This window comes from Aegilops tauschii, chromosome 4 (genome assembly GCF_002575655.3).
Source record: "Aegilops tauschii subsp. strangulata cultivar AL8/78 chromosome 4, Aet v6.0, whole genome shotgun sequence".
In the NCBI taxonomy this organism is placed as follows: domain Eukaryota; kingdom Viridiplantae; phylum Streptophyta; class Magnoliopsida; order Poales; family Poaceae; genus Aegilops; species Aegilops tauschii.
The window spans coordinates 24307653-24333574 of NC_053038.3; the positions used below are offsets into that span (position 1 = coordinate 24307653).

The 25922-nt window shown below is 48.1% G+C and overlaps 1 pseudogene; it reads left to right on the plus strand.

Moving 5' to 3' along the window:
* Nucleotides 1-280: 280 nt before the first annotated feature.
* The window catches only part of LOC141021622 (uncharacterized), a 56374-nt pseudogene continuing 30732 nt past the window's right edge, over nucleotides 281-25922 (plus strand).

Sequence of the window (25922 nt, forward strand, 5' to 3'; positions counted from 1 at the left end):
GTTTTCTTGGCACGTCTTGTCGAAGCAGAGATTGTGCCCCCTTATCACGAGATTCTCATCAATATGGGTATAGGTAACCCAACTGTGCCATCAATCGCGGCGCTTGGGGAGTAAGCGATTTTACGGGGCAAGTGGGGAGGCGCACAGTTTCTACCGCCTTTATAAAGGGATAAGGATTCCTCTTTTTCACCCACGCCTTCTCCTTCCCCTGCCCATCCATCCTCACCCACTCGAGCTCCAGCGCCCAAGTTCTCATTTTCTCCGCAAAGCCATTCCAAACATGTCCGGAGCGGGAGGCAAGTGGATGGTCTCCTCCGTTATGGAGGAGGACATTACGAAGCTCCGAGAATCCGGATACCTGGCCGCAGATATCGCGCACCGGCTCCCGGACGCGGGGCAGATCGTCCCTACTCCAGAACCCCATGAGAGGGTTGTATTCCTTCCCCACTTCGTCCGCGGACTGGGATTTCCTCTCCACCCATTTGTCCGTGGGCTCATGTTCAACTACGGGCTGGACTTCCATGATCTGGCCCCCAATTTCATCCTCAACATCTCGGTGTTTATCGTCGTGTGCGAGGCCTTCCTCCGCATCAAGCCCCACTTCGGCCTATGGCTGAAGACCTTCAACGTAAAACCGGAGGTGGTTGTTGGCCAGCAAGCGGAGTGCGGAGGCGCCATGGTGGGCAGAATGCCCAATGTCACCTGGCTCGAAGGCTCTTATGTGGAGACCGTGAAGGGGTGGCAATCGTGGTGGTTCTACATCACCGAGCCGCGCGACACCAATTGGGTGGCGGCCCCCGAATTTCGATCCGGCATCCCCATGCGGCTCACCTCCTGGAAAGAGAAGGGTCTGTCCTGGGGTTCGTCGGTGGAGCTGACCGGACTCTAGAACTGTGTCAAAAATATGATAAGCAAGAAAATCAAGCTTGTCAACGTGGTCCAGGTCATGCTCTTCCGTCGGATCCTTCCGTGTCAAAGACGGGCATTCAATATGTGGGAGTTTGACCCGGCCGAGCACCAAATGCTGCGAGAGCTTTTCAACACGACGCACAAAGACATCTGGAAGGTGCTGTTCAAGGCCGCCGAGGTACCTCCTTCTCTTACCGAGGATCGCAGACTCAGCGCAAAGCGCCTTGCCAATCCGGTAAGCTCTTTATATCTCACAAGATGTTTCTTTCCCCTGTATAATCGTGCGAGGGATCTAAATCTCCATGCTATTTTAACAGGACTGGGTAGCGACAGCAGAGCGGATCGATTGTCCGGCTCCACTGCCCGAAGATCCAGCAACGGCTCTCTTAACGGAGATGCTGGTTCCGGTGCCCTATGAGGCGCCAGAGAAGAAGGCCAAGAAGAAGGCCGCAGGGACCAGGAAGGGTCTCCGGCGCAAGGTTGTATCGGACTCATCGTCCGAAAACACTGAGGCACGCTCCTCCCCCGAAGACGAGGAGGAGGAAGAGGAAAGTTCTCCCCCTCTAGCCCGGGGGGCGGGGGGGAGAAAAGGAAGGCCGCCCCATCTGGGGAGGCCGAAGGGTCCAAGAAGGGAAGGACCCTCCCTCCGGACCACTCCACAACAGCCGCCTACAGCGACGAGGAGTGGTTGCCCAGGGACAAGCCCCTGGCGAAGTCGTAAGTATCCGGATACAATGATAGTTCTGGTATTTTTGTTTTATTTCTTCTTATATCATGTCGAACATGATCGTGCAATCCGTCCAAAGCCCACATCGACGTATCCTCTTCGGATGGATCTTTGGGCCCGTCGGCGATGAACAACGATTCGCTCCTGACAGCCACCTCCCCCCGGCCCATGGACGACACCGAGGTGCTATCTCAGAGGATACCGGACCAAGGGGAGATAGTTCTGGAGGCGCCCCAAGGCGACATTCCAGGCGCCGGGCGCGTGGGGGGTAAGACTCCCACGGGTTCTCATGACGGGGGCCGCAGCAGGTTTGGCCCTCAGCCGGATACTGCGCCAGAACCTCTAGTGGTTCCGGATTCTGACAGGCGGCCCCTCGCTAAGGGGGGCGAGCCGTCTGTGCCGATGGACTCTGTCCAACCAGAGGCGTTGGACAACTTGCTGGAAGCGCTTCGCGGCGCTTCCATTGACGAAGAGCACCGCGCTATCATGAGTGTGGTGGTCGAGAAAGTTCGGTCCGCCAAAAGGGGTTTGACCGAAGCCTGTGCCAGCCTCCTAACAGGCTTTGAGGTAAGTAATCAAATTATGAGAAAATATCACAGCATAGACAGTAGCCCCTGATGCTCTATTTGGTGTTCGGAAAAGAAAGGCCAAACAGAGGATCAAATAACAATCGTAGGAGTCTAATCAGAATATGTCTATGTGAATAAGCAGGCTTCGCTGCTGGCCGCTGCCGCTCGTACTGCGGAGGTCGCCGTACTGAAGCGGGACCTTAAGCGATCCGAGGAAGAGCTCGGCCTTACCAAGAGGCAGCTCGAAGAGAACAAAGGTAAGTGATACCCTGTTTTTATATTGATAAAGAGAAAGTGGTTTGTAGATCATAGGATCATCATGAATTTTGATAGGGGCCACGACCGAAGTGGCGGCCCTAAAGAAGGCGCTATCCGAGGCCGCAAACAGAGCGGCCAAGGAGCGCATCGAGCGCGAGAAGCAAGAGGCCCGAGTCGGCGAGGTCCAGCAAGAGCTCCAGTATTTCTTCAAGAAATACGACTCCTTGGAGCGCAACTCTAAGACGTAGGGGTCCGAGCTTGCGAAGGCCCTCGAGAACGCACAGAATGCCAAGGCCGAAGCCCAAAAGGCCCTCCAGGAGATTCAGGCGGCCAAGAAGATAGCGGCGGGTAAGGCATTCATTATGCAAAGCAAGCATGTGAAGGAGACTTTCCTTTTACTTACCCGAATTCGGAGCTCTCCAGGAGCGTTCGCAGATCTATCGCGCAGCGTATTGGAGGCCGCAGAGTTCTACCGGGCCGAGGAAGGGAGCTCGACGAAAAAGTTGTTCTGGTCTCAATATGTTGGGACCGAACATCCGATGCCCTTGAGCGACTAGCAGAAGCAACTGGTCGAGCTTCACAAGGCGGCCGAACTGGCCATGAAGGGTCTCATAGTCCGGATGTGGCCTGGCGAGCCCCTGCCTGGCAGCTACTTCAGCTTGGTAAAGCGGCTTGTGAATGCATGCCCACGGCTTGAAGTCATAAAGCGGTTCGTCTGCATTGAAGGTGCGCGCAGGGCCTTTGCCCGTGCGAAAGTGCACTGGGCAAAGATGGATGCCGAAAAGCTGGTGAAGGAGGGGCCACCGGAGAGCAAGGAGCATCGCCACCCCGAAAAGTATTATGACAGTGTTCTGAAGGGTGCCCGCCTTGTGGCGGAGGAATGTGCTAAGGATGTAATATTTGAATGAATGTACTCATGTGATCCTTGTAATATGAAAATGAGTTCATGTGCGCTATATAACGCTTCTCGATTTAAAATATTACCTTCTGTGCGGCCTTTTATAAAATCTGATAGTTGGCCAGTCGTTGGCTTCTGCCCCATGTAACTAGTACTGAGGTGTTCGAGATAAATCTAAAACACTCTTTATCCAAAAAAAATTGGTCCTTTAAGGAGGTGTTTAGCGCAGCGAACAAGGCAATCGGACTATACAGCTTTCTCACTCTGACTTAGCCATAGAAGTCTACAATTTTAAATTTTGGCGAAGCCCCTAGTATTCAGAAGGCCGAACTTGGGGCGCTATATACGCCTAAATCGGACAAGGCCGATTCCTCGCCCGAAGCGGAAAAAATCTTTAAGGATTTGAGACCTCTCGAACAGTGACCAGCTCTCGCCGCATCATGATAGTCAGTTTTAGGCTTTCTCTATTGAGGTGCTCGTCCGGAAGAACCGAGACACAATCGCAGTAGTTCTCCTCGTGCTACCTTAGCCGATATAGCGGAACGTAAGGCACCAAAACATGGGAGCTGGGAAAACCCAACTATTGACCCAAGACATGATTCGGAGCTGATGCATATAACGCTATAAGTTCGGGGTGCCGCACTGTTGAAAGTGTCCGGACTTCTCTTGCAGTGTTATGGTGTACATTGAAGCCCCTGGCGCATTGGACGTACCAGAATGTGTTGGGTAACGTAGCAGAAATTCAAAATTTTCTACGCATCACCAAGATCAATCTATGGAGTTTACTAGCAACGAGAGGGAAGGAGTGCATCTACATACCCTTGTAGATCGCGAGCGGAAGCGTTCAAGAGAACGGGGTTGATGGAGTTGTACTCGTCGTGATCCAAATCACCGATGATCCTAGCGCCGAACGGACGGCACCTCCGTGTTCAACACACATACGGAGCAGCGACGTCTCCTCCTTCTTGATCCAGCAAGGGGGGAGGAGAGTTTGATGGAGATCCAGCAGCACGACGGCGTGGTGGTGGAAGTAGCGGGATTCCAAGAGGGCTTCGCCAAACGCTGCGGGAGGAGGGAGATGTGTCACGGGAGGGAGAGGGAGGCACCAGGGCTTAGATATTGCTGCCCTCCCTCCCCCCCACTATATATAGGGCCAAGGGAGAGGGGGGGCGCAGCCTTGGCCCTTCCTCCAAGGAAGGGTGCGGCCAGGGAGGAGTCCATCCTCCCCAAGGCACCTCGGAGGTGCCTTCCCCCTTTAGGACTCTCCCTTTATCTTATCTCTTGGCGCATGGGCCTCTTGGGGCTGGTGCCCTTGGCCCATATAGGCCAAGGCGCACACCCCTACAGCCCATGTGGCCCCCCGGGGCTGGTGGACCCCCTTGGTGGACCCCCGGACCCCTTTCGGCACTCCCGGTACAATATCGACCAAAACAAGACATCCCATATATAAATCTTTACCTCCGGACCATTCAGGAACTCCTCATGACGTCCGAGATCTCATCCGGGACTCCGAACAACTTTCGGGTTACTGCATACTAATATCTCTACAACCCTAGCGTCACCGAACCTTAAGTGTGTAGACCCTACGGGTTCGGGAGACACGCAGACATGACCGAGACGACTCTCCGGTCAATAACCAACAGCGGGATCTGGATACCCATGTTGGCTCCCACATGCTCCTCGATGATCTCATCGGATGAACCACGATGTCGAGCATTCAATCAATCCCGTATACAATTCCCTTTGTCTATCGATATGTTACTTGCCCGAGATTCGATCGTCGGTATCTCGATACCCTGTTCAATCTCGTTACCGGCAAGTCTCTTTACTCCTTCCGTAACACATCATCCCGTGATCAACTCCTTGGTCACATTGTGCACATTATGATGATGTCCTACCGAGTGGGCCCATAGATACCTCTCCGTTTACACGGAGTGACAAATCCCAGTCTCGATTCGTGCCAACCCAACAGACACTTTCGGAGATACCTGTAGTGCACCTTTATAGCCACCCAGTTACGTTGTGACGTTTGGTACACCCAAAGCATTCTTACGGTATCCGGGAGTTGCACAATCTCATGGTCTAAGGAAATGATACTTGACATTAGAAAAGCTCTTAGCAAACGAACTACACGATCTTGTGCTAGGCTTAGGATTGGGTCTTGTCCATCACATCACTCTCCTAATGATGTGATCCCGTTATCAACGACATCCAATGTCCATGGTCAGGAAACCGTAACCATCTATTGATCAACGAGTTAGTCAACTAGAGGCTTACTAGGGACATGGTGTTGTCTATGTATCCACACATGTATCTGAGTTTCCTATCAATACAATTCTAGCATGGATAATAAACGATTATCATGAATAAGGAAATATAATAATAACCAATTTATTATTGCCTCTAGGGCATATTTCCAATAGTCTCCCACTTGCACTAGAGTCAATAATCTAGTTCACATCACCATGTGATTAACACTCACAGGTCACATCACCATGTGACCAACATCGAAAGAGTTTACTAGAGTCAACAATCTAGTTCACATCACTATGTGATTAATGCTCAATGAGTTCTGGTTTGATCATGTTATGCTTGTGAGAGAGGTTATTAGTCAATGGGTCTGAACCTTTTAGATCCGTGTGTGCTTTACGAATATCTATGTCATCTTGTGGATGCTACCACGCGCTACTTGGAGCCATTTCAAATAACTGCTCTACTATACGAATCCGGTTTACTACTCAGAGTCATCCGGATTAGTGTCAAAGTTCGCATCGACGTAACCCTTTACGACGAACTCCTTTTCACCTCCATAATCGAGAAAATTCCTTAGTCCACTAGATACTAAGGATAAGTTCGACCGCTGTCATGTGATCCATTCCCGGATCACTATTGTACCCCTTGACCAACTCATGGCAAGGCACACTTCATGTGTGGCACACAGCATAGCATACTTTAGAGCCTATGTCTAAAGCATAGGGGACGACCTTCGTCCTTTCTCTCTCTTCTGCTGTGGTCAGGTCTTGAGTCTTACTCAATACTCACACCTTGTAACACAGCCAAGAACTCCTTCTTTGCTGATCTATTTTGAACTCTTTCAAAATCATGTCAAGGTGTGCGTTCTTTGAAAGTATCATCAGGCGTCTTGATCTATCTCTATAGATCTTGATGCCCAATACGTAAGCAGCTTTATCCAGGTCTTCCTTTGAAAAACTCCTTTCAAACAACCCTTTATGCTTTCCAGAAATTTCACATCATTTCGGATCAACAATATGTCATTCACATATACTTATCAGAAATGTTGTAGCGCTCCCACTCACTTTATTGTAAATACAAGTTTCTAACAAACTTTGTATAAACCCAAAAACTTTGATCGCTCCATCAAAGCGTATATTCTGACTCCGAGATGCTTGCTCTAGTCCATGGAAGGATCGCTGGAGCTAGCATACCTTTTAGCATCCTTAGGATCGACAAAACCTTTCTGATTGTATCACATACAACCTTTCCTTATGAAAAATGGTAAGGAAACTTGTTTTTGACATCCATCTGCCAGATTTCATAAATGCAACTAATGCTAACATGATTCCGACGGACTTAAGCATCGCTATGGATGAGAAAATCTCATCGTAGTCAACTCCTTGAACTTGTGAAAATACTCTTTGCCACAAGTCGAGCTTCATAGACGGTAACATTACCGTCCACGTCCGTCTTCTTCTTAAAGATCCATTTATCTCAATGGCTTGCCGATCATCGGGCAAGTTCACCAAAGTCCATGCTTTGTTCTGATACGTGGATCCTATCTCGGATTTCATGGCCTCGAGCCATTCGTCGGAATCCGGGCCCACCATCGCTTCTCCATAGCCCGTAGGTTCAGTGTTGTCTAACAACATGATATCTAAGACAGGATTACCGTACCACTCAGGAGTAGTACATGTCCTTGTCGACCTACGAGGTTTGGTAGTGACTTGATCCGAAGTTTCATGATCACTATCATAAGCTTCCACTTCAATTGGTGTAGGTGCCACAGGAACAACTTCCTGTGCCCTGCTACACACTAGTTGAAGTTATGGTTCAATAACCTCATCAAGTCTCCACCATCCTCCCACTCAATTCTTTCGAGAGAAACTTTTCCTCGAGACAGGACTCATTTCTAGAAGCAATTACTTTTGCTTCCAGATCTGAAATAGGAGGTATACCCAACTGTTTGGGGTTTTCTATGAAGATGCATTTATCCGCTTTGGGTTCGAGCTTATCAGCTTGAAACTTTTTCACATAAGCATCGCAGCCCCAAACTTTTAAGAAACGACAACTTAGGTTTCTCTAAACGGTGTCGTCTCAACGGAATTGCGTGGTGCCCCTTTTAAAGTGAATGCGGTTATCTCTAATGCCTAACCCATAAACGATAGTGGTAATTCGATAAGAGACATCATGGCTTGCACCATATCCAATAGGGTACAGTTATGATGTTCGGACACACCATCACACTATGGTGTTCCAGGCGGTATTAATTGTGAAACACTTTCCACAATGTCTTAATTGTGTGCCAAACTCGTAACTCAAATACTCATCTCTATGATCATATCACAGACATTTTATCCTCTTGTCACGACGATCTTCAACTTCACTCTGAAATTACTTGAACCTTTCAATAATTCAGACTTGTGTTTCATCAAGTAAATACACTCAGCATCTACTCAAATCATCTGTGAAGTAAGAACATAACGATATCCACTGCATGCCTCAGCACTCATTGGACTGCATACATCAAAATGTATTACTTCCAATAAGTTGCTCTCTTGTTCCATCTTACTGAAAACGAGGCCTTTCAGTCATCTTGCCCATGTGGTATGATTTGCATGTCTCAAGTGATTCAAAATCAAGTGAGTCCAAGCGATCCATCTGCATGGAGTTTCTTCATGCATATATACCAATAGACATGGTTCGCATGTCTCAATCTTTTCAAAAATGACTGAGTCCAAAGATCCATCTACATGGAGCTTCTTCATGCGTTCTATACCAATATGACTCAAATGGCAGTGCCACAAGTATGTGGTACTATCATTACTATTTTATATCTTTTGGCACGAATATGTGTATCACTGCGATCGAGATTCATTTTAGGTGCAAGACCATTGAAGGTATTATTCAAATAAACAGAGTAACCATTATTCTCCTTAAATGAATGACCATATTGCGATAAACATAATCCAATCATGTTTATGCTCAACGCAAACACCAATCTCGATGGTAGAGGGAGCATGCGATGCTTGATCACATCAACCTTGGAAACACTTCCAACACACATCGTCATCTCACCTTTAGCTAGTCTCCATTTATTCCGCGGCTTTTATTTTGAGTTACTAACACTTAGCAACCGAACCGGTATCTAATACCCTGGTGCTGCTAGGAGTACTAGCAAAGTACACATTCATATAATGTATATCCAATATACTTCTGTCGACCTTGCCTGCCTTCTCATCTACCAAGTATCTAGGGTAGTTCTGCTTCAGTGACCGTTCCCCTCATTACAGAAGCAATTAGTCTCGGGTTTGGGTTTAATCTTGGGATTCTTCACTAGAGCAGCAAATGATTTGCTGTTTCATGAAGTATCCCTTTTGCCCTTGCCCTTCTTGAAACTAGTGGTTTTACTAACCATCAACAATTGATGCTCCTATTTGATTTCTACTTTCGCGGTGTCAAACATTGGGAATAGCTCAAGGATCATCATATCTATCCCTGATATGTTATATTTCATCACGAAGCTCTAATAGCTTGGTGGCAGTGACTATGGAGAACCATCACTATCTCATCTAGAAGATTAACTCCCACTCGATTCAAGTGATTGTAGTACTCAGACAATCTGAGCACATGCTCAACGATTGAGCTTTTCTCCCTTAGTTTGCAGGCTTAAGAAACTTGTCAGAGGTCTCATACCTCCTGACGTGGGCACTAGTCTGAAATCCCAATTTCAGTCTTCGGAACATCTCATATGTTTTGTGACGTTTCAAAACCGTCTTGTCGCCACAATTCTAAACCGTTGCATTACGCACTGAACTATCACGTAGTCATCAAAATGTGTATGTCAGATGTTTCGCAACATCTACATACGACGTTTGAGGTTCAGCACACCGAGCGGTGCATTAAGGACATAAGCCTTCTGTGCAGCAATGAGGACAATCCTCAGTTTACGGACCCAGTCCGCATAATTGCTACTATCAACTTTCAACTAAATTTTCTCTAGGAACATATCTTAAACAGTAGAGCTAAAGCGTAAGCTATGACATAATTTGCAAAGACCTTTTGACTATGTTCATGATAATGAAGTTCATCTGATTATTTAATGAACTCCCACTCAGATAGACATCCCTCTAGTCATCTAAGTGATACATGATCCGAGTCAAACTAGGGCGTGTCCGGTCATCACGTGAGACGGACTAGTCATCATCGGTGAACATCTCCATGTTGATCGCATCTACTATACGACTCATGTTCGACCTTTCGGTCTCTTGTGTTCCGAGGCCATGTCTGTACATGCTAGGCTCGTCAAGTCAACCTAAGTGTTTTGCTTGTGTTCCGAGGCCATGTCTGTACATGCTAGGCTCGTCAACACCCGTTGTATGCGAACGTTAGAATCTATCACACCCGATCATCACGTGGTGCTTCGAAACAATGAACCTTCACAACGGTGCACAGTTAGGGGGAACACGTCTCTTGAAATTTTAGTGAGGGATCATCTTATTTATGCTACCGTCGTTCTAAGCAAATAAGATGTAAACATGACAAACATCACATGCAAATCATAAAGTGACATGATATGGCCAATATCATCCTACACCTTTGATCTCCATCTTCGAGGCGCGGTATGATCACCTTCGTCACCGGCATGACACCATGATCTCCATCATTGTGTCTTCGTGAAGTTGTCTCGCCAACTATTACTTCTACTACTATGGCTAACGGTTAGCAATAAAGTAAAGTAATTACATGGCGTTTTCATTGACACGCAGGTCATACAATAAATTAAGACAACTCCTATGGCTCCTGTCGGTTGTCATATTCATCGACATGCAAGTCATGATTCCTATTACGAGAACATGATCAATCTCATACATCACATATATCATTCATCACATCCTTTTGGCCATATCACATCACATAGCATACCCTGCAAAAACAAGTTAGACGTCCTCTAATTGTTGTTGCATGTTTTACGTGGCTGCTATGGGATTCTAGCAAGAACGTTTCTTACCTACGCAAAAGCCACAACGTGATATGCCAATTTCTATTTACCCTTCATAAGGACCCTTTTCATCGAATCCGATCCGACTAAAGTGGGAGAGACAGACACCCGCTAGCCACCTTATGCAACTAGTGCATGTCAGTCGGTGGAACCTGTCTCACGTAAGTGTACATGTAAGGTCGGTCCGGGCCGCTTCATCCCACGATGCCGCCGAATCAAGATAAGACTAGTAACGGCAAGTAAATTGACAAAATCGACGCCCACAACTACTTTGTGTTCTACTCGTGCATAGAAACTACGCATAGACCTAGCTCATGATGCCACTGTTGGGTAACGTAGCAGAAATTCAAAATTTTCTACGCATCACCAAGATCAATCTATGGAGTTTACTAGCAACGAGAGGGAAGGAGTGCATCTACATACCCATGTAGATCGCGAGCGGAAGCGTTCAAGAGAACGGGGTTGATGGAGTCGTACTCATCGTGATCCAAATCACCGATGATCATAGCGCCGAACGGACGGCACCTCCGCGTTCAACACACGTATGGAGCAGCGACGTCTCCTCCTTCTTGATCCAGCAAGACGGGAGGAGAGGTTGATGGAGATTCAGCAGCACGACGGCGTGGTGGTGGAAGTAGCGGGATTCCAACAGGGCTTCGCCAAGCGCTGCGGGGGGAGGGAGATGTGTCACGGGAGGGAGAGGGAGGCGCCAGGGCTTAGATATTGCTGCCCTGCCTCCCCCCCCCACTATATATAGGGCCAAGGGAGAGGGGGGCGCAGCCTTGGCCCTTCCTCCAAGGAAGGGTGCGGCCAGGGAGGAGTCCATCCTCCCCAAGGCACCTCGGAGGTGCCTTCCCCCTTTAGGACTCTCCCTTTGTCTTATCTCTTGGCGCATGGGCCTCTTGGGGCTGGTGCCCTTGGCCCATATAGGCCAAGGAACACACCCCTACAGCCCATGTGGCCTCCGGGGCTGGTGGATCCCCTTGGTGGACCCTCGGACCCCTTTCGGCACTCCCGGTATAATACCGATAATGCGTGAAACTTTTCTGGCGACCAAAACAAGACTTCCCATATATAAATCTTTACCTCCAGACCATTCTGGAACTCCTCATGACGTCCGGGATCTCATCCGGGACTCCGAACATCTTTCGGGTTACCACATACTAATATCTCTACAACCCTAGCGTCACCGAACCTTAAGTGTGTAGACCCTACGGGTTCGGGAGACACGCAGACATGACCGAGACGACTCTCCGGTCAATAACCAACAGCGAGATCTGGATACCCATGTTGGCTCCTTCATGCTCCTCGATGATCTCATCGGATGAGCCACGATGTCGAGGATTCAATCAATCCCGTATACAATTCCGTTTGTCTATCGGTATGTTACTTGCTCGAGATTCGATCGTCGGTATCCCGATACCTTGTTCAATCTTGTTACCGGCAAGTCTCTTTACTCGTTCCGTAACACATCATCCCGTGACCAACTCCTTGGTCACATTGTGCACATTATGATGATGTACGACCGAGTGGGCCCAGAGATACCTCTCCGTTTACACGGAGTGACAAATCCCAGTCTTGATTCGTGCCAACCCAACAGACACTTTCGGAGATACCTGTAGTGCACCTTTATAGCCACCCAGTTACGTTGTGATGTTTGGTACACCCAAAGCATTCTTACGGTATCCGGGAGTTGCACAATCTCATGGTCTAAGGAAATGATACTTGACATTAGAAAAGCTCTTAGCAAACGAACTACACGATCTTGTGCTAGGCTTAGGATTGGGTCTTGTCCATCACATCATTCTCCTAATGATGTGATCCCGTTATCAACGACATCCAATGTCCATGGTCAGGAAACCGTAACCATCTATTGATCAACAAGCTAGTCAACTAGAGGCTTACTAGGGACATGGTGTTGTCTATGTATCCACACATGTATCTGAGTTTCCTATCAATACAACTCTAGCATGGATAATAAACGATTATCGTGAATAAGGAAGTATAATAATAATAACCAATTTATTATTGCCTCTAGGGCATATTTCCAACAGAATGTACGGGTGCAATTTGTCGTAAATAAACAAACAAGGAAAAAAGATGAAGAAATGTAATAATAAGCTAACGCTGTATATTATTATTTAAATGACACAAGTGTATGTGTACAAGTAGTGCAATAAGCAAAAAATAGGACTATTTGACATGTCCTATCCAAGGGCGAGCTATGTGTGGGTATGTAAAACAGGTATAGCGATCATTATCAGAGACCACCTGGGGATTCCCTTGTACGTCAGAGCTTCTTGCTTCCTTGGTGTTTCCTTCCCGTGATGGGTCTGATAATCAGGCTATCGTAAAGGGCTTTCAGAGAATAGGGTCCTGAAAGAAAGAAAAAGGTAAAGATATACGGGCCCTGAGGCGGTTGAGCCGCATTGTGGGCCGTGCCATAGCCGTGCCTCCGCCTATGCCCATGGTATTGTGAGTGCGTATTATGTACGCGCGGCACAAATTTCGTCGCGTGTCTGGGACTAGGACGGAGGCCGAATTGCTAGGCGAGCTCTGGACGTGCCAGGCGATCCTGTTGCAGGTTACTCCGGACTCGCTTGAAGGTGTCCGGGGGCTTTATCGCCGAATTGGCGTTTTGCCTTAGAAGGCTGCTTTGTACTTCTGTTGCGAGGGCCGCAGTGTGCTCCTCCGTACGGAGCGAGCGCTCTGTGTTTCCGTTAACTGTTATAACCCCGCGAGGTCCTGGCATTTTGAGCTTGAGGTATGCATAATGCGGTACCGCATTGAATCTAGCAAATGCGGTTTGTCCGAGCAGTGCGTGATAGCCACTGCGGAAGGGGACGATATCGAAGATTAACTCCTCGCTTCGGAAGTTGTCCGGAGATCCGGAGACCACTTCCAGTGTGATTGAGCCCGTGCAGCAGGCCTCTACACCTGGTATGACGCCTTTAAAGGTGGTCTTAGTTGGTTTGATCCTTGAGGGGTCGATACCTATTTTGCGCACTGTATCCTGATAGAGCAGGTTCAGGCTGCTGCCACCGTCCATAAGGACACGAGTGAGGTGAAATTCGTCAATGATGGGGTCAAGGACCAATGCGGCAGAACCGCCATGACGGATGCTGGTAGGGTGGTCCCTGCGATCGAAAGTGATCGGACAAGAGGACCATGGGTTGAACTTTTGGGCGACTGGCTCCATCGCATAGACGTCCCTTAGTGCACGCTTCCATTCCCGCTTGGGAATATGGGTTGCGTATATCATGTTCACCGTTTTCACTTGGGGAGGAAATTTCTTCTGTCCTCCTATGTTCGGCGACCGGGGCTCCACCTCGTCGTCGCTATACAGCCCTTTTTCCTTGTTTTCGGCGTTTAACTTGCCGGCTTGTTTGAACACCCAGCATTCTCTATTGGTGTGGTTGGCTGGTTTATCGGGGGTGCCATGAATTTGACACGAGCGATCGAGTATGCGGTCCAAACTGGACGGGCCTGGATTGCTTCTTTTGAACGGCTTTTTCCGCTGACCGGACCTGGAGCCCCTGAATCCGGCATTGACTGCCGTGCCTTCAGCGTTGTCGCCGTTGTTGCGGCGCTTGTGTCTGTTGCGACGTGGCTTGCCGTTGCTATCTCTGGCATCTGAATTGCCGGGATTTCTTGATGTGTTGTTGCTGCGAGCCAGCCAGCTGTCCTTGCCCGCACAAAAGCGGGTCATGAGTGTCGTGAGGGCTGCCATGGACTTCGTCTTCTCTTGGCCGAGGTGTCGGGCGAGCCACTCGTCGCGGATGTTATGCTTAAATGCCGCTAAGGCCTCGGCATCCGGACAGTCGACAATTTGGTTCTTTTTAGTTAGGAACCGAGTCCAGAATTTCCTGGCTGACTCCCCGGGCTGTTGGGTTATGTGACTCAAGTCATCAGCATCCGGTGGTCGCACATAAGTGCCCTAGAAATTGTCAAGGAATGCGTCTTCCAAGTTCTCCCAACTGCCGATGGAGTTTGCCGGCAGGCTATTCAGCCAATGCCGAGCCAGCCCTTTGAGTTTTAGTGGGAGGTACTTGATGGCATGTAGATCATCACCGTGGGCCATGTGAATGTGGAGGAGGAAATCCTCAATCCATACCGCGGGGTCTGTTGTACCATCATATGATTCAATGTTCACGGGTTTAAACCCTTCTGGGAATTCGTGATCCATTACTTCGTTGGTGAAGCATAGGGGGTGTGCAGCGCCTCTGTGCCGGGATATATCACGACGCAGTTCATACGAGTCTGGTCTGCTGTATTCAGCCCGGCCGGATTTGCTTTTGGTATATCCGGCGTGACGGTCGTCGTCACGCATTAGGGCGCGCCCCCGTGACCCGTAGATTGATCTTGTATGTCCTGCTTTGTTTTCCAATACGTCTCACGGGTCCTGCGTGTAGGCCCGGGCCTTGGTTGACTGGCGACGGGGTGCGGGCTGGACTTCGGGATGATACGCCGCTTTATCTCGGCCACGAGGTGGCCAGTCAGCCGCATCATACGCTGGTAATGCAGGCTTTAGTGCTTCCTCGAGTTGGGGTAGCAACCTGCGCTTTGGGTAACTTTTGGTTGGCCTCGAGTTCGTATTCCTCGGCTTCCAGAACCTCGGTCCATCTGTCCACTAGCAGATCTTGATCAGCTTGAAGCTGCTGCTGCTTTTTCGTCAGGCTTTTTGCTGTGGCTATAAGCCGGCGCTTGAAGCGCTCCTGCTCGACGGGATCCTCAGGTACGATTAATTCTTCGTCGCCGAGGCTCACCTCGTCTTCGGAGAGGGGCATGTAATTGTCATCCTCTGATTCTCCGTCTGTCGCCTGTTCCTGAGGGCTAGCTTGCCCGTCCTCCCGCTCGAAGCCTGGATGGGGAGGATTGTCTTCGTCTTCGGCACTATCTGCAGTATTATTGTCTCTTGTTCCGGTATCACTGCTTTTGCTATGGCGGGGCTTAGAGCGGCGCCGATGACGCCGGTGCTTAGATTGCTTCTCGAGGGGAGTATCCTCCGTTGCCTTATTGCCATCGCTTTCTTTGGGAGTATCCACCATATATATGTCCTATGATGAGGTGGTTGTCCAGCGCCCTGTGGGCGGTGGTTCCTGTTCTTCTCCTGCATCGTCGTCTATAACGTCGATGTCTTCGGAGCCGAAATCAAGCTTGTCGGTTAAGTCATCGATAGTGGCTATTAAGTGGGTGGTGGGTGGGGAACAAATTTCTTCATCGTCTGCTTCCCACTCAAGCCGGACATAGTTCGGACAAGGGTCTCCTGACACGGAGAGAGACCTTAATGAATTTAGCACGTCGCCCAGGGGAGAGTGCTGAAAGATATCCGTGGAGGTGAACTCCATGATCGGTGCCCAATCAGATTCGATAGGCACGGACTCAAGCAGTTCGAAGCCTGTGGCTGGGGACGAATCCAAGGGTCCGGTGACACAGGTCTCATAGGAGGTGAAGTCAGTATTCGGCTCTATCGCCGCTGAGTGTGCGGCCTCCGTGGCGGGGTCTATCCACCCGTCCTCGAATGGCACGATCTGCTCCGGATTGAGAGCTGGAGTAGCCGCAGGTGTGATCTCCCGAACACCGTCCGACGGTAGAGCTAAGTCACGCTCGTCGTGACTGTGCGGCGCACCTGACATGGGCTCGAATCCGTCGAAGATCAAGTCTCCGCGGATGTCGGCCGTATAGTTCAAGCTTCCAAACCTGACCTGATGGCCAGGGGCGTAGCTGTCGATCTGCTCCAGATGGCCAAGCGAGTTGGCCCGCAGTACGAAGCCGCCGAATACGAAGATCTGTCCGGGGAGAAAAACCTCACCCTGGATCGCATCGTTACCGATGATCGAAGAAGCCATCCAGCCTTACCATGACGGCACAGTGGAACTCTCAATGAAAGCACCAATGTCGGTGTCAAAACCGGCGGATCTCGGGTAGGGGGTCCCGGACTGTGCGTCTAAGGCTAATGGTAACAGGAGGCGGGGGACACATTGTTTACCCAGGTTCGGGCCCTCTCGATGGAGGTAATACCCTACTTCCTGCTTGATTGATCTTGATGATATGAGTATTACAAGAGTTGATCTACCACGAGATCGTAGAGGCTAAACCCTAGGAGCTAGCCTATGATTATGATTGTTGTTGTCCTACAGACTAAAACCCTCCGGTTTATATAGACACCGGAGGGGGCTAGGGTTACATAGAGTCGGTTACAAGGGAGGAGATCTACATATCCGGATTGCCAAGCTTGCCTTCCACGCAAAGGAGAGTCCCATCCAGACACGGGACGAAGTCTTCAATCTTGTATCTTCATAGTCCAACAGTCCGGCCAAAGTATATAGTCCGGCTGTCCGAGGACCCCCTAATCCAGGACTCCCTTAGTCACTCCTTGGCAAATGCAATAAATACTATGAAGAAAGAGATAGAGAGAAGTAAAAAAATACTCTTATAGCCAACCTTATAGCTAACCTTGTTGTATGAGTGACTAAGTGATGACTATGTATGACATGCCAACATCAGACAACCTAGCGCACCTGGACGGAGGAAGTAGTTTCATGCATGCGAAGTAGGCAAAAAATGCTCATTTATAGCTGTCTGAAATCTCCAAGGGCGCGACCGCGCGAGCGAGGCGACGGTCGTGGTAGGCGCGACCATGATACGGGCTGCTGACAGCCCTTGGATCTGAGATCGAACGGTCGCATGCTAAGTTGCTGAAACTTTACAGAATAACCCTCCAGGATAGGATATTCACCCATAGGTCTAGAATCACGCCATGCAACCGTTCGATGTCAGATCCAAGGGCTCTCGGAAGCTCGTATCATGGGAGCACGGAAAGCTTCTATCACCTGTAATTTTCCCGACGCTTGACGTGCGAACACGCAAATGCATGAAGCCATTTAATTGGGCGTCTAGTAGACATGATATCTAATTGGGCCCCCATAGTACTGTGCATGAATCCATTTATCCAGTGGCAAGCCACTACCCTGCCTTTCGCACGCCCAACTCATCATTGTTGTAATCGAAAAACCCTAGCAGTTCGCTCCCACTCGCCCCTAGCCGTCCTTTAACATTACAGCAGTTCGCTCCTAGCCGTCCCATTCTTTCACATTATAGCAGTTCCACTAATCCTAACCCTCCTCCCAAATCCATGGCGTCCCAAATCTCCATGATCGGCAGTGAGTACAAGGTTAGAACCATCACCAGCAATGAGTTCGACATCATCTACACCCGTTCTTCCGCGACGGTGAAAGGATGCCTTGCTCGCTTCAGACGCATGTTCGAAAAGTCAAAGGGTGATGAGTGGGTCACTGGGCTAGATGTTGAGTAGACCACAGTCCTGGGAAAAGAGAAGAATCTAAAGGAGGAAGAGAAGAAGAAGCTCACCGTGATCCAGGTTTGCGTGCATAACTTCTACTTGGTCTACCACATATGCCATGCCGACATTGAGTGTGAGGATTTTAAGAACTTCCTCGGGGGTGGCAAAGTCAAATTCGTTTCTGTAGACTTTACGAACGACAAAGAAGTCCTGGATCGGATAGGCCTTGTTGTAGGCCAGCCCTTCGACCTCTAGAGGGATGTGCTGGTGTCCTCCCGTCAGCCTTCAATGTTGACCCTGGCAGCAGCCATGGTTGATCCTTCGTACGGTAAACTAACGAAACCTCCGCCCAAGTTTCATCTTGCATGGCAGTGGAATGTACTAGATAGATACCACATCAATTACGCTGCAATGGATGCCTACCTTTGTTTCAATATCAACAAGGGTTGGATGAAGAGCGAGAGCCAAGTGTGCGGTTCAAGCAAAGAAGTATCGGCCAAAAGGAAGAGGGACAAGGACAAAGTCGAGCACGTGGACGAGGAGTCCGAGTAAGGTGGCAGTGTCGTTGCTCATGGTGGTTGTAATGCAGTGTCTACCGGATTAGTTGCTTAGTTTAATTTCAGGGTGCTTAGTTTTATTTGAGGGGTGTGTTGTGCTGAGCCCCCAGCAGAACTATGTTATGTTCCTTCTCATTACTTTAACTCTTCAATACGTACATACTAGTATTTCTTATAGTTCATCTTGTAGTTGGTAGTACTACCACTCGTTTCTTCACATTATATATGTACAATATATATGGCCAACATCATATAGCCAGCAGTTTAGTTGTCAAAGAATTTCAGGGTGCTTAGTTTTATTTGAGGGGTGTGTTGTGCTGAACACCATTATTGTGACTCATATCTCTTTTGCCATGTTATAATGACATAAATACTTATGGACCAACATGCCAGCTCTCCCTCTATCTCACTACAGTACAATAAAGTGTGGGGCCTACTTGATCCCAACAACGTTCTTATTTTCCTGTAAAATTATTCGCTGGGTTACTCCTGACAAGCGGGGCCACACTTATCATTGTGAGATAGAGAGAATCGACATGTGGGTCTAGGCTTATTTTTGTCATATAACATGGTCAACGGGTTTGACGTGAAAATAACAATGTCTAATGGCATTTTTGAGTAAACATCGAACGGAACGATGGCATTTTTGAGATATCCAATTGCATTTTTGAGCAAGCATCTCACGAATCGATGGCATTTTTGAGTAGTTGTAACTTCTAATGGAAAAACTGAGTAGTGAGACACAACTAGTGGCATAAATAATAAAAACCCAAGAATTAAATAGGTATGCTAATTTCTTTAATAGAATTTAGCACCCCACCTAAGCATGTACTAGCTTTTTTAATAGTACTATATGCATAATTTGGCGATGGGCGCTCTTTATATGTACCACCTTTTTTCTTTAATTCCATCTTGTTAGTTTCACTCCATGCCGCAATCCATCGATACTACTACTGCACAAAAGTATACATTTAAAAGGCTAGAGGGCGGGGCAGTCTTGCTTGGTCGGTTTCACGAGAGGCGAGGGCCTTTGTGATTTGATGGCTCATTACTGTTGGAAGGCGGGGCCTTGTGATTTGACTGCTTATATAAATGTTGCCGACGACCTGAGGAGGAGCAAAGAACCGTGCGGCATACTCAAGTTTCAACTGGAGTACTAGTACGACGGAGGAGCATGAAACACGGCAGCCCAGTGCGATATGGCGATAAAAATGATCTAATTTGCTAGTCATCGATCCCACGGCGCCGCTCATCGTTAGCATTGTTCTATTCATGCCTCGCAGAGAACGTGACACGTGTGGCGAAACACCCGAAGCAAAAGAAGAAACATAGGAGCAAAAGAAGAAGGAAGATAGCCCCCCCCCCCAAAAAAAGAAGGAAGACGCACACACAAGTCTGGGGCGCTGCTCTCTACTACATGAAGGGTTGCTGGCCGCGGAGCCGTAACTGCTTCTTCATCGCCTCCACGACCTCCATCTGCTCGCGCATCTCCTCCGCCATCTTCTTCATTATGTCCATGACACGGGATTTCTTGACGCAAGCCTTCATCATCTCTTCCACGGCCGCATTACGTACCTTGACAGCAGCCGGGTGCTCGATGCGGAGCTTCGCCAACTCCTCCTTCTGTCCCATACCGAGGGCGTGCAACATCTTCACCGAGGAACTACTCTTCTCGTGCAGCTTCTTCCAGCCGGCGTTCTCCACTTTCAGCAGGTCGAGCTCGTGGCGGAGCTTCACATTATCCTCCTGAAGTTGCAGGATTTCGCCGGTCGCCTTCTTATCCGAGGCAATGCTGTTCTTCAGCAGCAGCACCAAGCCGGTGGTCAACTTCCCCTGCTCATTGAGCTCGGCGGGCATGTCGTCGAGGCTCTCCTTCAGCAGCTCCACCAAGCCGTCGATGAACTCCTTCTGCTTATTAAGCTGATCGGGCATGTCGTCGAGGGATAACGACTCCAGCGCCGCAAGCTCGGTATGTTTGCCTACGCGGCTAGGGCACTCTAGGAAGCCCTCGCCTGCCCGTGAGAGATCTTTCGAGGTCTCTGCGAGGCGGCGAGCCCTCTCTCTTTTTTCTGCGGCCTTGGTCGCCACTTCCTTGTTACGAGTAGTACTCGACCTAGAGCTCTGCACACCGGCCATGGCAAGGACGGACAAACCAGAAAGACTTATGAGGAGGAAGGTAGAGTAATTTTCGGCTAAGTAGTTCCCCTTTTTATAACCTAGTACTAGCACTAGTACCAAAACCTGCATAGTGGGAACACGTTCAGGTTTGATACATACTCCACTAGGTGTGAGCAGGTTTGCAATTAATTATAGCATTGTGGTAGGAGTACTACTTTGGAATGTGATGGGAACAAGCTAAAGGTTAATTGATGGTTTTGGTTTCAAAGCCAGAAACGGCTCCCGATGAGTTTAGTGGAACATAAATTTCAAGTACTACTGCTCAAATGTGGTCGCACAAGTCAGTGATGTAACTGGTCGTACATGTCAGACCAAGCCGAGGCGTGTCCCTTCGGTGAGACGCAGGTCCGACCGACCGTCTATTGGTGTGACCGACCGTAAGTATTACGCGATGGAGACTTCTGGTTGTGGCTTCAGGTGATTGTCACAACCAAGCATTCAAAAACTAGTGATAAATCAATTACCATCTTTTTCCAAATGACCAAGTATTTTCACAGGAATACAATACATATAGATGGAGTGATTGTCAAGGTTGCAAACCGACATGGCGTTGCAACTTCACTGCAGCAGCAACAGAGTAGGTCACTACACCACTGGCAGGGAAGGAGGGCAGCTCACCTCGCCTACGAGGCATGCCCAGCGGCGCTGCCGTAGCTGGTCCCGTGATTTGGCTTCTCCTACCACCCATTTGAACAGTTGCACTGGTTGCTCATGCCATTCCGCAGGCATGCGCGTTCTTTCCTCCGTAGTCGACTCCGTGAATATGATCTCTACCATTAGCCCCAGTTCGAAATCAACGTGACGCTGCCAGATGCTGGCATCCCTCAGCATCTCTCCCCTGAGATTGACTTGCGCCTCCGCCTTGTGCTTTGCCAGGCGCATCTCCTTCGAACTTGTCTCCAATCGATGCGACGCTTCCTCGATCCGATTTGCCCTTGCTGCCCACCACCTGAAACGCAGCCCTGACATGTCCTCCGGCGCCACTGATCTGTGATTCCGGAGCAATGGATCCCCTCCGAAACACATGTGGGTTTCGCTCAAAGGGGGCAGTGCAGCGGGCCGCAGCGAGAGGGCAGCCCGCGGGATCCTGGGATCTAAGGGATCCTCCATGGCGGGATCCGGTGGGCGAGGCGGGGAGGCGAGCGTAGGCGCTGGGAGAACCCTACGAGGCTAAGATAAAGATAGTACTACTCCACTTCGTCCATATTTAAATACAAAGGCCATCAACAGTAACCCAGGAAAAAATTGATCATCCTGCCTGCGTCCTGGTTTATTGGCCCCCTTTTTATTTTGTGCCAATTTTTTACCAAAAATTTAACTAACAAAATTCAAGCACTACAGCCAAAGTTTCTGTTTTTGCACTGCACAAACCAAACAAGCAATCTAATCATCCTAAAGGCAAATCTTGGCACATTATTTTTATAGTACAAAGGATTTGTACAAGGGGATAATTATTTTTGTTGAAAAGTTTCTGTAATCAAGGTTCAAAAAGTTTCGATGGGCATGAACAAAGTTCAAGGCTAGCTCCCACTTTAACAATGCTCATCTTTCTCACTTTCGCTTTTCTTTTTAAAAAAATTTAGGTTCCCCTCTATATTTTTTTGTTTTTAAACTTTTTAAAAGCACACAACAGAAAAAATGACTCTCTAAAACTTCCGGGTTGTCTCCCTGGCAGCGCTTTCTTTAAAGCCATTAAGCTAGGCATATAGTGCTCAAGAAATGGATCCACCCGGAGCCCAAGGTATATCAAAGCCAATTTTAATTAACAATGATTTGTGATTTAGTAGTGAGCACAAAGTGACATATATCATGCACAAACGAAGTCTAACTCTCTTCCTATGCATCGGCATGTCATAACAGAACAATTCAGGCACACGAAGTAAAGGCCAATGCATAGTATAAACAGTTTCTTGCAATTTTATCGTATTGGAAACATAGAGAGGCGGAGATGTAGTTCCTCTCTCATAATAATTGCAAGTTGGAGCAGCAAGCACATGCATATTATATTTATCAAAATCATCATGTGCAATAGTAGAATGCAACCCATCAATATAGTCCTTAATAAGCGCAAACATCTCCGATATAGTGTAGTTGGGAGAATTCAAAAAGATAATAGGACTACATTGCGTGGGTGCAATAGCAACAATTTCATTCATAACATAAGGAACTATAGCAAGTTCATCTCCATAAGCATAATTCATATTGGCATCATGGCCACAAGCATAGCAAGCATCAAGTTCATCAAAAAGGGATATTTCAAATGACTCCAAGGGATCATAGCAATCATCCTTCGATAAGCACGAAGGGAAATTAAACAATGTATGAGTTGAAGAGTTACTCTCACTAGAAGGGCACGGGTAGCTAATCCGCTCTTCCTCCTTTTGATCTTCGCTCTCCTCGTCATCTTTTTCATCTAATGAGCTCACAGTCTCATCTATTTCTTCTTCCATAGTTTCCTGCAAAATATTAGTCTCTTCTTGAACAGCGGAAACTTTCTCAATAAATGCATCAATATCGGAATTATATTCATAATTCTCATAGCAATCTTTAAGTTAAGCATAATTTTCAGGTCTGTAAACATCATCATCATAATTTTCACACTTCTCAAACAAAGATTCAATTTCATAAGCACCCCTAAAAGCAACGAATTCTTCTATTCGTTCCACATCACAGTAATCATATATACCATTAGCATAAGAAGCCAAGGTTTTATTATCATTAAATTTACATGAAAAGGGAAGGTGTGGAGCCTTCATCCTAGCACTACTGGCCGTTGGATATCATCTACAATCCACCGGATTTTGCCACATGTACAATCTAGAAGACTCCATGGTTGAACTTAAGCATAATGCACAAACCTCAAAACACAAGCAATTCTCCTTTGTTCTAGAATCTTCTGTATCATAATTGCCCAAATTTTTTTCTACATGAATTGCCATTATTTGTTTTAGTTTATGCTTTACAACGCACAATTCCATGAATCTTAAAATAGATTAGCTTTTTTATAAAAACTAATTGATTTTGAATGAGATGAACTATAAGAATTAAACGAACATCTACATCATGCATATATGACTCAAAGCTTACATGCTATAATGTGGTATTTATTTATAATTTAGTTGCCAATTCGCATGAGTGCAATGCACGTGTACCTTACTAGTTTAAATGGTGTTTTTGTGTGTTGTGCATGTTAAACACATTGTACGTAGTATCATACATGGTTTAGATTCCGAACTTCTAGCTAGAGCATACATGTACTATGATTTGAATTCAACATAAAATGGATACATATATTTGAATTTGAGATCGTATGTACATGTAGTTCGTATTTATATAGGAATTTACTACTCCTATATTCATGTCATGTGTTGTGAAGATAATATTTAGATGGTTGTATAACTAACCCAAGTACAATCCCATTTAAACAGGGAAAATATACTCAAAATTAGTCCATATGCTAGACAACACGAATTGTTTTTTTATTGTTGAGGGAAGTGCAAATTGATTTGGTACTATACACGTTATGTTTGTTGTCCCGATTTTTTTAGTTTTTTTGTGGTTTTATTTGAATGCATTTCTAGTAATATAGTAAAACGGGACATGGCTCTCTCTAGTGATGAGGTGCGAATTGTCTTTTTTTTGTACACGTTAAGCTTCTTCTCCCGAAATTTCAAGTCGCGCCTTGTTATGCCGAAATTTCAAGCTAGCATCTCTGTCTATCGTGTTGTGAAACTCCTGCCTCTTCAACCCGCGCCTTGTTACCCCGAAACATTTAAGATATATCTTTGTCTCGTTGTGCTCCAAAAACTCCCTCCATCTCAACCCGTGCCTTGCTACCCCAAAATTACAACACGCGCGAAAACTCCCACCTCCTTCGAAATCCCGACATGCGAAATGCCCGTGATACCCCTGAACCGAAAGAACCACCTAGCTCAAATCGGTGGGGGTACTTTCGTAACTTACCCCACATTTTTGACAAGCGCGTCCCTAAGCCGTGGTTCCCCCCTCCCATCCCATCTGCCGACCCATTCGTACACCGAGGCCGCGAAGCCCCACACCCTCCTCCGTCCGCCACCCAACCGGAGCCTCTTCCCCGACGACATCGTCCACAGCAACACCTCGACGTCCCTCATCCACCGCAACGGATGAGGATCCATCATCGATCTCATCGTCCCGCCGGTTCAGCCACCCCGTCCTCCACCTCTAAGGAGTTGCACCGACGTTCCCCTCGTCTTTTGCGCCACCTCCATTCCCACACCGCCGTCTTCACCTGCACCACCGAAAGAGCAACATCATCACCGATTCCTTGGATGAAGTTGAGGCCTAATCAGCGCCACCAAAGGGGTTCTACACTAATCGCTGCATTTTCTTCTTGATGCAATCTCACAGTGCTGCCGGCGCTCGGTCCCGAGCCGACATGGCACGGCTCCATCCACGGCGACGTCACCGGCCACTTACTCCACAGCGTCGCTCCCTCGGCGGCGACGTCCACATCAGTAGGAGCTGCTACTGCTTTCGCTCTTGCTCGCGCTACTGCTCTGCTTTTGCTCTTGGTCCCCTGCCTGGTCTGCTCTTGCTCTTGCTCGCGCTGATGCTCTCGCTCTTGCTCTTGCTTGCGCTGCTCCTCTCACTCTTGCTCTTGCTTGCACTGCTGCTCCACTCTTGCGCGCGCTGCTGATGCACGAGCAGCAGATCCTGCTCTCCCTCGAGCCCCTGCAGCTGCTACCCGAGATGCTTGTAAGGGCATATTTCTCCCTTAGTGGTTTTGGTGATTGATGACAATGCATTTGTGGACTAATCGTGTATATTGAGCATTTCAGATATCTCATGTCTAGGCACAAGACGATTCGGTGCCCCTCGGAACCTATCGAAGACGGCGTTTCTCTATGTTTCTTTTCGATGGATTTGAGTCGTAGGAAAGCCATACTATTAAGAGGGGGTCCGCTTCGGAAAGGTTAGGGTGGAATCAACACATACACATCTATTCCTTTGCACCACCTTTCTTTCGCTTCATTGGAGCCCCAGTTGTTTCCCTTGTTGTTGCGAATATGAAGGTTTCCAAGTGCTACTGTTCTGTGGTGTGACTGCTCAAGGGAGCAGTAGTACCGCAGGGGCCCACGGTAGTACCACCCCTGGCAGCGGTAGTACCGCATTGTGCGGTAGTACCGCTCCTAGCACTCGGTAGTACCGTGGCCTCTAGCCCAGAATGGTGGCATGCGCGGAAGTAGGAGCGGAAGTAATTTTTACTTCGACACCCTACGCAGTAGTACCGCTCCCTGTGAGCGG